An 11,220-nucleotide genomic window follows, 5' to 3' on the forward strand; every position below is an offset into this window, starting at 1 on the left:
ACCTCTGAGCCATCTCTCCATCCCAAAACACACAGAATTTAAAAATAAATAAATGAATAAAGAAAACACACAGAGAGAGAAACTACCCATCAAAACACAAGATTAAAAACCAAGATTAATACACAGCCAAAAGACTAGTAAAGCAAACAGGTCCAAACTAAGCAATATGAGACTAAAAGTCTACAAAATTACCCTGGAGTTTGTTTTGCCTATTGCTGGGCGTGGGGCCTAACCTTCACTGTGGTTAATAAATCGAGAGAAAATTAAGTTTTCATTTGCAAGCTGCTATCAATTGCAAGTAACTTCTTGGTTAGGTATTAATGCCAGGGCCCACTCCCCCTCTTAGGGGTGGGCTCCCCCATGGCTTAGACCTGTGCAGGCTCTGTGTATGCTGCCATAGTCTCTGGTAGGTCATTCACATGTGCATCAGATGTATGGTGTCCGGAAGACACTGTTTCCTTGTAGTCATCAATCCCCTCTGCCCTTAGATTCTGTCTGCCTTCTCGTTTGCCCTTACCTCAGAAGAGAAGGGTTTGATGAAGTCATCCCATTTAGGACTCAGTGTCTGCCTTAGGATTTTCTTGCTGTGAAGAGATACCGTGACCACAACAACTCTTACGAAGAAAAAATATTTAATTGGGGCTGACTTATAAAGGTTTAGTCCATCATCCTCATGGCAGGAAACATGGCAGTATACAGACAGACATGGTGCTGGAGAGTAGCTGTGAGTTCTACGTCTTGGTCCAAAGACAGCATAGGAGATTGTGTGCCACAATGAGCGTTGCTGGGGTATATGAAACACTTCCTCCAACAAGGACACACCCCCTAATAGTGCACTCCCCTTGGACCAAGAATTGGTCCAAGTGCACATGTGTCTATGGGGGCCGTTCCTATTCAAACCACCTCAGGGTCCAAAATCTGTCTCTGCACATTATCTAGTTGTGGGTCTCTGTGTTAGTTCCATCTACTGTAAGAGGAGGCTTCTCTGATAGTGGCTGAGCAAAGCACTCATCTATGAGTATAGCAGGATGTCTGTAGGAGTCATTTTATTGCTATGCTACTTTAGCAGAACAATTTGTATTTAGCTTTTCTTTTTTTTTTTTTTTTTTTTAGCTTTTCTTTAGATCCATGTCCTACCCAGTCTAAGGTTCATCCCACCAGCAGTGTCAGACATGGGTTTCCTCTCACGGAGTGGGTTTTAAGTCTAATTACAGAGTGGTCGATTTCTCCAACATTTGTGTACTAGCATACTTCGCAAGCAGGTCACCATTGGAGATTGTGGGTTTTGTAGGTAGGTTGATGGTCACCTTTCTCCTCTAATGGTGTGCAAAGTACCTTCTAGTACCATGAACACTAATCAGTCGGGGTGAAGGCTCCCTATAGGGCTTCTTAAAAATAGTAGATTGATGATGTCCTAGTTAGAATTTTACTACTGTGAACAGACATCGTGGCCAATGCAAGTCTTATAAAGAACGTTTAATTGGGGCTGGTTTACAAGTTCAGAGGTTCAGTCCATTATCATCAAGGCAGGAGCATGGCAGCATCCAGGCAGACATGGTGCAGGCAGAGCTGAGAGCTCTACATCTTCATCTGAAGGCTGCTAGCAGCATACTGGCTTCTAGACAGCTAGGATAAGGGTCTTAAAGCCCATACCCACAGTGACACACCTACTCCAACAGGGCCACACCTTCTAATAGTGCCACTCCCTGCATAGAGCATAAACAAACCATCACAGGTGAATTGGCCCACCCCCCAGCCTCCAGCAACGTTCTGAAGTTTTAATTCAGTGGTCTAGTTTAGTTAGTTTGTTTAGTTCAAAGGTCTGTTTCTAACAAATCGCCAGGCGATGCTTTACTGATGTTACCCCAGATCCTTGCGGGCACGCCCGTTAGGATCACAGTGCTCCAAGACCACACTTTGAAAACCACTGCTTTAAAATCTAATGAGTAACGAGTGAAAATGGCTACGGTGTGAGACAGGCTAGATAGGCAGGACAAATTAAGGGGACATGAGAAGGAAAAGAAGCCCCTCCCCTTAGAATGGAGTCCTGTTTCCCACAGGAACACAAAACAACAAGGACAAAATCATTAGCACAGCTGATAAATCCAGAATTACCTGCAGAGATTATGCCAGCTTTCCTAAAAAAAAAAAAAAAAAAAAAAAAGCCAAACAATGATACGAAAAACAACAAACTGCTTACGAGGGCCTCAGGTTTAACCATGTTGGCACTCCTCTAAGTCCAAACAATACATCGTATAAAGCTACCTTAACAATTTCATTTATTTAAAAAAAATTTAAGATGAGGAAAATAAACGAACTGGCTCATATTTCTGTACATAATTCTAAAGCTTCACTTCATTGTTAATCCTCATTGTAAATTATATCCTTCGAGCAATGAAGGCAGCCATTGTAAAGACACCTGAGTAGCACTCTCTTGAGAAGGCCACACCCACACTTGGGTATATTTTGTTCTTTTCTTAGGTATCTCTTTCTAAGAACAAGTACTTAAATCTAAATTGTGCACTATCTGTCACTTACGCCCTCCCTCAGACTTGCCTTGAATTCTTTTCTTCAGAGCAGTCAAGAATCTGTGTTCCCTGAGTGGAGGTCCCTAAGGACCAGAACTCTTCAGGCCATCCGTGGCATTTCCAGGGTGTGTCTCCTCACTGCTGCTCCACAATTTTAAAGAGTTAACCCCAAAATGCCCTACAAGGAACGTGAAGGACTGTTTGTCTCCTGTTTCACTTCCTCTTAGCTAAGAACGGAAGAGCCTTTGATATTACTTTAACTACTTTCCCACACAAGGCTCCCAATCAGGGAGCTGTGGGGCCTTTCAGAAAGCCCTTATTAGGAGCCAAGGGCATCAATCATCCTTGAAATACTATGAAATTTAGAGAAGAAAAGCACACGGCACCCAGCAACACAAGGCGTCATCAGTTGAGTGAGTATGTGGAATGTCTCATGTGAACTATCAGTTATAGTAGGCCTGGTTAAGGTACAGATAGGCAATAAGCAGGGGAGTCATGTGGAAGACATTAAACAGTTGCAAACATCTCCGATTAGGGTAGTGACGCTCTAAAGGAAAACCAGAATATTTTTATAGCAAATACCTTTGAGACTTTTTTCTGGTCTAAGGTAGGCCAAAGACGGCTTTCCTGGGGAAGAATCTATAATATGCTTTGGTCTGTGCTACATACTGGACTTTATTTCAATAAAAGCATGTCATAGGTGGGGGAGGAGGAAGAGGAAGAGGAGGAAAGGATTGTGAGAAGGAGGTAGTTCACCCTCTCTATCAGCAGCTCTCAGCCTTTCTAACACTGACCCTTACATGTTATATTAGGATTTCCAAACTGACTACCTCAATGATTTAAGATAAAGACTGAGAGGCTGGAAAGATTCCTCAGTGTTTAAGAGTGCCTGCTCCTTTCACAGAAAACCCAGGGTCAGTTCCCAGCAACCCACATGGTAGCTCAAAACCATCCACAACCCCAGTTCCAGGGGATCTAATGCCATTTTCTGACTTCATAGGCTCCGAGCACATATGTACACATACATACATGCAGATAAAACACTAAGATACATGACATAAATCAATCTAAACTAAAATAAATTGTTAAGGAACAAAACACATTCAACTCTGTAGAGTGTACTTACAAAAATAGGAATTAAGACGTCTGGCTATATAACTTGCATGCTATTCTTACTCAGTTATAATATACATTTGAGGTTTTGCTGACAATACTTAAAACTACTTGGTCATTAACAGCATTTAACTGAGAAATAGGAAGTAATAAGTTAAATGCACTTCTGTCTGGGGGCTGGTAAAGGCTGGATGAGTATGTAACAGGCAGAACAATGTTCCCCTAAAGTTGGTCAGATCCGAATGCTCCAGAATCTGCAAATCAGTTACTTGGCACAGAGGAGTTAAGGCTGTCCACCCAATTAACAATAAGGTTGTTAATCTGCCAATATTAAAATCAGATTAGCCTATATTATCCATGTGGGTCCAGTGTAATCACTGGGATCCATTTAGAGCAAAGGAGCGAGAAGAGAGTACTGGTAGCATGACAGGACCTGGTCCACTGTGTCTAAATTTGAACACAGAAGAATCCATAAGCCATGGGAAAGGATGTCCTACAGATGCTGGTAAGGGAACCTGAGATGATCTCCTCCCTAGCAGAGCAGGCAGACAGACGTGCAGGCCCTGCTGACGTGTCTTTGTGGTCTAGAGAAATGCAAGTCAGGGTTTTGACCTTTGCATTGCCCACAGCACTAAACTTTGTGATCACTCATTGCAGAGGTCATGAAAAACCAGTACAGATTATAAACAGGAGAGGAAGGAATCTGTATGCTTGGGGCAGGGGTTTAGAGCGGGGGTGGGAGGGTGGGGGTGGGGAGAACAGCAGGTCAAACTAGAAACTGAGTTTCAAAGCAAGCTTGAAGAGTCTTCAGTCCTTTAGCTCAAGCCTATCAGGCTGCAGGAGGTTAACAAAGAACCAGGACTGTGAAAGTCCAGAAGAAGTGATCTGAGAAATAGTCTTTGGAAGGACCAAAGAGTTTGATGACTTACTAGAAGGGAATAAAAGACTAAAGGACTCAAAATGGTACCCACATTGGCATTTGGATAAGTGAAAAGAATCTGTAGAAAGCAGCAGGAGAACTAGAAAATCATTTGTAGAACTGAAGGATCCCCCATGCTATTAAATCCCAGAGCCAGAGAGGCAAAGGCTGGACCTCCCGAGTGCCCTCTCAGCTGATGCCCTCCCATAGTTAGTTGCAACCAGTGCAGGGCACTGGTCCAAGGTCTGCAAGCATTCCACACATGGGATATAAAACTGGATAAAGAGAATTCTCCATGGTGGACAGGGAGTGGCTTCTGTAATAGGGAAACTATTTCATGCTGGTGATCTTAGCAGATGGGCCTGTTTTCTACACTGGAGTAAAATGAATGGTCTCCTGTGTCTTGCAATAATGGAAGTCAGGCAAAACAACCCAGAGTGATTTCATACCACTTTATTAGGTGGGTGTCAACACTTTCTTCAGGATATTGTTGACCCGAGAAGTAATTCGCAAGCTAATGTTGGATTCCTCATAGTAATGCTGTGTTCTGTCTGAATAGCTCTTGTAGTTTGCCAAGAGTTTTTTCTTATACAATGGTTTGGAATCCTGGTAAAGAGATTCTGAGCTGCTAAATTAATTTTTACATTAGCAGAACTGACTTTTCTGGCTGGAAGGACATGTCAGTCTTGTTAAATATTAATTAGCATCATCCTAGGAGATGGTCACACACCGGCAACCACACACACATAATTGATAATAAACTCCAATTGCTTGAAGATAAATGATAGAAATTATACTTAGGTCTGATTGAGTTCAGTCACAGGTATTCCAGTCACCTCTCAGTATTCTCTTTGTTCCTTCATTTCTTCTGTAACCAAATCAGTTGCTGTACAATTTTCCTTGTACATATGAATTGCTAAAGCATTCCCATTCACTTTGCTGGGGGAAGTAAAGCATACGGGAAACAGGAAAGTAATTTGCCATTAGGCCTGGAGCAGTAACTTTAGGAAAGTTGGGAAGGTGGGGAGAGGAGGAGATGATCCCCGGGTCAGTGACCAATGGCTGGTGTGTGGGACCCCTACATGAAAGGCTCACAAGTCTTCTTTTGGATCCTGTGTGCAGCCTGGATATTGGGGAAGATTATAAGGGTAGACTGTATCAATGTTTTCTCTACAATTTTATTGTAAACCAGATCCTTGCAAGGAGAAAAATACCCTGAAAAACAACTTATTTTTCTCCATAATTGTAGCACTCACTCAGCACTTTGAACCATGAGCATCTCAAGTGTCTGGTCTTAGGGGATGATCTCTGTCCTCAGCCCATAACAAAATACTTTCCACAACCAAAGGAATGATTTTAAAATAGAATTCAATAAATAACATTCATTGAAATGCTCCACCCAACCTATTCATCTTAAATTTCTGATCCAGCATCCTCAAAGACACAAACCCAAAATTCCCTCTATTCCAATGTAATCCTCTCTAAAGCGGAAACTCTTCTTGCCTCAGGGTGGCTGGGGTACAGGGAAGCTCTGTCCCTAAGAAGATTCTCAAATTATGATACCAAAACCTTTTATTGCCACTAACGCTCCTCATCTCCGAGTAGTTCATCTTTAGTTGGTTATTGGCTGGTTGGTTGGGTCTTCGGTTTGGTTTCCTTTGTTGTTTATTGCTTTGTTTTTAACAAAGGGGAAAAATACCCTGCCATCCTGGCTGACCTAGAACTCACCATGTGGCCCAGGCTGGCTTCAAACTCCCATCAATCCTCCTGCCCTAGCCTCAGGAGTGCTAGGATTACAGGCACGAGCCACTAGGCCTGTTTGATTAGTGTCTTTATCTTCATCTCTCTGACATAGGTAGAAAACGCCCCATTTCAAAAACTGGCATTTTAAGAATTGAAATATACTCTATGTAACATAAACTCTATCAATTGTCAGTGTTTTTATCAATAATAAAAATATACATTCCTTACCTTACTCCTATCTGTCCCCCCCCAATCTTCTGTCTCCATGGATTTACATACTCTGTACATATCATAAAAATATAATCATAAGACTTCCAGGTGCAGATGATGCCAGTTTGCTATTCCAGGTTTGATCTCATGGCTTCCTGCGGCTGCCATGCCTGTCACTTGTCATGCTTCTATCCTAACATGATAGACTTTCATGCCTCTGAAACGGGGCTGGCGATGTCTGCTGATGGTGGTAGAGTGTTTGCCTAGTGTGCACAAAGCTCAAAGTTCGATCCTCAGTACCACAAAAACCAGTATACATGAAGGACTTGAGGAGAAAGGAGAAACATGGAACCTGAGTGCCTAAGGTCATACATACAGCCTGAGCGTGTAATGGAGCTACAGATCAAAGCAACATTTTCCAGTACAAAGGACGAGCTCACGGACCTTGATTTGCACTACTCAAAAATAATGGCTAAAGTTGCCAGGTCATTAAATCCTCCAGCTTTCACTCCGTGTGTGTGTGTGTGTGTGTGTGTGTGTGTGTAATGTATATGTAATATATATATATATATATATATATATGATTATAATATGTGGCATCTTGTGTCTGGCTTCCTTCATTTAGTTTATTTCCAAGGCTCGTGTCTTATGTAGCATGTATTAGTATTCCACTCTATTTCATGGCTGAATAAGACGGATGTTAATTCTTTCCACTTTTTAAGCAATTATGAACAATGCTGCTGTGAACATTGACACACAGTATTTGCATGGTTTTTTTTTATTATTTTTATACATCTAGGAGAGATTGCTGGATCATGTGTTCATGATTATTTCAAAGAATAAACCTGATGGGCTTGGTCCAGAAAAGCAAGTTAGGGCGTGTAATTTTTCTCAAGGCATTGTTACAATCTGTCCCATTGGCAGTACACATAAAGAAAATCCTAAGATTCTACCACAATGAATACTGACTGAGAAGTAAAAGGGGGCAGGTTGGTTGTGGCAAGAAGGCCAATTATGAATTCAGCCCTTAATGTCCTCCAAAAGCCAGGGCAGACCTAAGACTACATAGAACAAACGGTGGAGGTTCACAGAGTTAATAGCTTAGAGAAAAGGAAGGTTAAAAAGCTAGGAGTGGGGGTTGGGGATTTAGCTCAGTGGTAGAGCGCTTGCTCAAGTGTTCCTAACAGAAGCACCAAAAGTGACAGGTATCTATAGTGGAGTGCTGGTGCGTAAGTGGACAAACAAAATGCCAGATGTGTGGCATTCAGCCTTAAAAAGGCAATCCTGACACACGCTTAAAGACACTACTCTACATAACAAGCCAACCACAAACTTACAAATCCCACATGATTCCACCGACATAATGTATCTGACATAGCTAAACCACACACACAAATATAAGGCAGACCTGTGAGCAGGGCGTGAAGGCACATGCCAGGACTTGAGAGAAGGATCAGGATTCAATGTCATCCTTAGCAACACAGAAATTCTAAAGCTAGCTTGGTAGCAAGAGAATCCTTCTTCAAGTCTGGGGTGGGGCTGAGGAAGGGCAGGAAGGAAAGCAGAATCATGTTTGCCAGCTGGTGGAGCAGAGGACAAAGGGATGTGGCCAGTAAGTATACAATTTGAATTTTGCAAGCTATAAAGGTTCCAGGGGTTTGATGCCCAACATGTGAGTGTACTTAACACTGAAAACCACCTACTTCAACATAATTGAGATGGAAAGGTTTATGTGTTTTTAAATATAATGGTCAGAATAATATTTTTGAGTGCCACATTCTTTCCTGTCTAGTGGCCTGTGCTGTCCTCCTGCCTGGAACATTCTCTCCCTTGTTTTTCATGATTGTAGTCTTTTACAGTTTAAGTCAGCTTAGATGTTTCCTACTCAAAGGAACCTCCCTCAGAAAACGTTTTCTCTTTTATATTATCTTCTCTTCTAGTCTTACTGTCAGTAATTCTTCTAAGAACAAAACCAATCAAACAAACAAACAAAAATCCAATGCCAATGGGCCATTTCTTGCTAACCAATTGTGATGGCCTTTGTTGGTTGTCAACTTGACTATATCTGGAATGAACTGCAATCCAGAAATGGAGGGCGCATCTGTGATCCAGATCTTAAGGGAAGAAGATATCACGACCTCAGTTCAGATCTTGAGGTGGGAAGGCACATCTTTAATCTGGACCACACACACCTTTGTCACTTCACATTGATGCCATCTTAGGACTGCCCTCATTTTCTCTTTTCCAGTTCACAATCTCTCATCAGTAGCTGCACACTGCCCCTTGCCTCTAAGGACAGGTCATCTGTCCTAGTCTAGAACTCCACATCTCATTGTCTCCAACATCATCCTCTCATTTTTGTGTCTATTTACAGTTGGGTTTTCAATTTCACTCTTACACTGGCTAAATGCTGTTATTAGTAAATATAACTTGTGGCACCTTGAATCCACAAAATGTCTTAGTGACTGTTCTATCGCTGTGAAGAGACACCATGACTGAAGTGACTATTATGAGAGAAAGCATTTAATTGGGAATTTGCTTATTATTTCAGGGGCTTAGTCCATTATCAGCACCCAGGGAGCATACCACTTAGTTGGCAGAGAAGTGGGAAAAGAAATAGATCAGGGTTAGCAATGGCTGTACCCCACTACCAGAAAGCCTTCTCCTACAACCATAACTTCGGTTTTTCTTCAGCTGAGCCTACTATTGCAGGAAGTGATCCATGACAAGATGACAGCACTCCCGCTTGACTTCACTGTGGTTTTAGTTTACTGTTAAATTCACACAAATACGTTCATCCCGTTGTCCACTTGACTGTAAACCTGACTATATCCCTTTTCAACTGTGGCTTCTTTTACAGTTTGGATCTTAACTGTCCCTCAAAAACCCATATATTAAAGGCTTGGTCTTTAGCTTGCAGTGCTATTGGGAGGTCGTAGAGACCTTAGGATGTGGGCTTATTGGTAGGTCTTAGACCATTGGAGACATTGCCTCCAAAGGAACTCTGGGACTTCAGTCTCTGACTCCTTTTCTCTGGCCACTATGAAGTGATCACCTTGCTCCTCAAAGTGCCCTTTGCCATGACAATCTATCTCATTTTGGGCCCCAAAGCAATGAGCCTAAGTTAGGAGCTAAAATCTCTGAGGCTCATTAATTCAGTTTCTTTCCCGTCTTTTTATGCTATCGAATGTTGTTCCTTACTTTTCTATTGCTATGATAAAACACCACAACCAGCGTATAGAGCCTATAGAAGAACAACTTCATTTGGGCTTAGGGTTCCAAAGAGTTAGAGTCTATGATGATGGAGCAAAGGCATGACAGGAGAAGCAAGGAGCCAGCATCGCCACAAACACCAGGCAGAGGGGGGGGAGGGAGAGAGAGAGAGGAGGGAGAGAGGAGGGAGGGAGGGAGGGAGAGAGAGAGAGAGAGAGGAGGGAGAGAGAGGAGAGAGAGAGGAGGGAGGGAGGGAGGGAGGGAGAGAGAGAGAGAGGAGGGAGGGAGAGAGAGAGGAGGGAGAGAGGAGGGGGAGGGGGAGAGAGAGGAGGGAGAGAGAGGGGGGAGAAGGAGAGAGAGAGAGGAGGGAGAGAGGAGGGAGGGAGGGAGGGAGGGAGGGAGAGAGAGGGAGAGAGGAGGGGGAGGGGGAGAGAGAGGAGGGAGAGAGAGGGGGGAGAGGGAGAGAGAGAGAGAAAGAGAGAGAGGAGGGAGAGAGAAGGGGGAGGGGGAGAGAGAGGAGGGAGAGAGGAGGGAGGGAGGGAGGGAGAGAGAGAGAGGAGGGAGGGAGAGAGAGAGGAGGGAGGGAGAGAGAGAGAAGGGAGAGAGAAGGGGGAGGGGGAGAGAGAGGAGGGAGAGAGGAGGGAGGGAGGGAGGGAGAGAGAGAGTGAGAGAGGAGGGAGGGAGGGAGGGAGAGAGAGAGAGAGAGAGAGAGAGAGAGAGAGAGAAGGGAGAGAGAAGGGGGAGGGGGAGAGAGAGAGGAGGGAGAGAGAGGGGGGAGAGGGAGAGAGAGAGGAGGGAGAGAGAGAGTGAGGGGGAGAGAGAGAAGGGAGGTTTGTGGCTTTGGAAACCTCAAAGCCCGCCTCTAGTAACATACTTCCTCCAGTCAGGGCCAAAGCTCTTAAATCTACCCAAACAACAGCACCAAGTGGGGACCAGGAATTCAAACACCCGAATCGGTGGGGGGAGATTCTCATCCAAACTACCACACAATCATTTTATCATTGTAATGGAAAGCTAACACACTTATTATTGTGTTGCTGTAAGACTGAATTGGGAAGAGAGCGTTTGGTTCACCACTTTTATATCCTTAAACTTTAATAGAATACCTGTCACATATACCGAAAGATCAGCTGATTCACCTGGCATTGCACCCAAAATTAGCATTACCACTTTCAGCAAGAAAGCTATGTTTGACCTTCAGCACACTAAAGCTTCCCAGATCAAGTGGGATCCCAGTAAGATACTAAACTTGGGAGGCAGATCGCTTCTATATGCGTTCAGAATAAACTGGGGGCGTGGCTTCCCCACCAACAGTGGATGGGCTGCAGGAAGTCCACAGCTACCACTCCGGGGTCAGACTGAGGTTCTGCTGGAGCAGCTAAAGAGAAAACAGAAGAATCAATGACAGATAACTGCAAGGGGAGAAACTCAGAGAATTCTCTGTTGGCCTGCCGCCTGATGTTGTCGATATGGTGTCAAATCAAAGACTACAAA

This window comes from Rattus norvegicus, chromosome 13 (assembly GCF_036323735.1).
Source record: "Rattus norvegicus strain BN/NHsdMcwi chromosome 13, GRCr8, whole genome shotgun sequence".
NCBI lineage: Eukaryota > Metazoa > Chordata > Mammalia > Rodentia > Muridae > Rattus > Rattus norvegicus.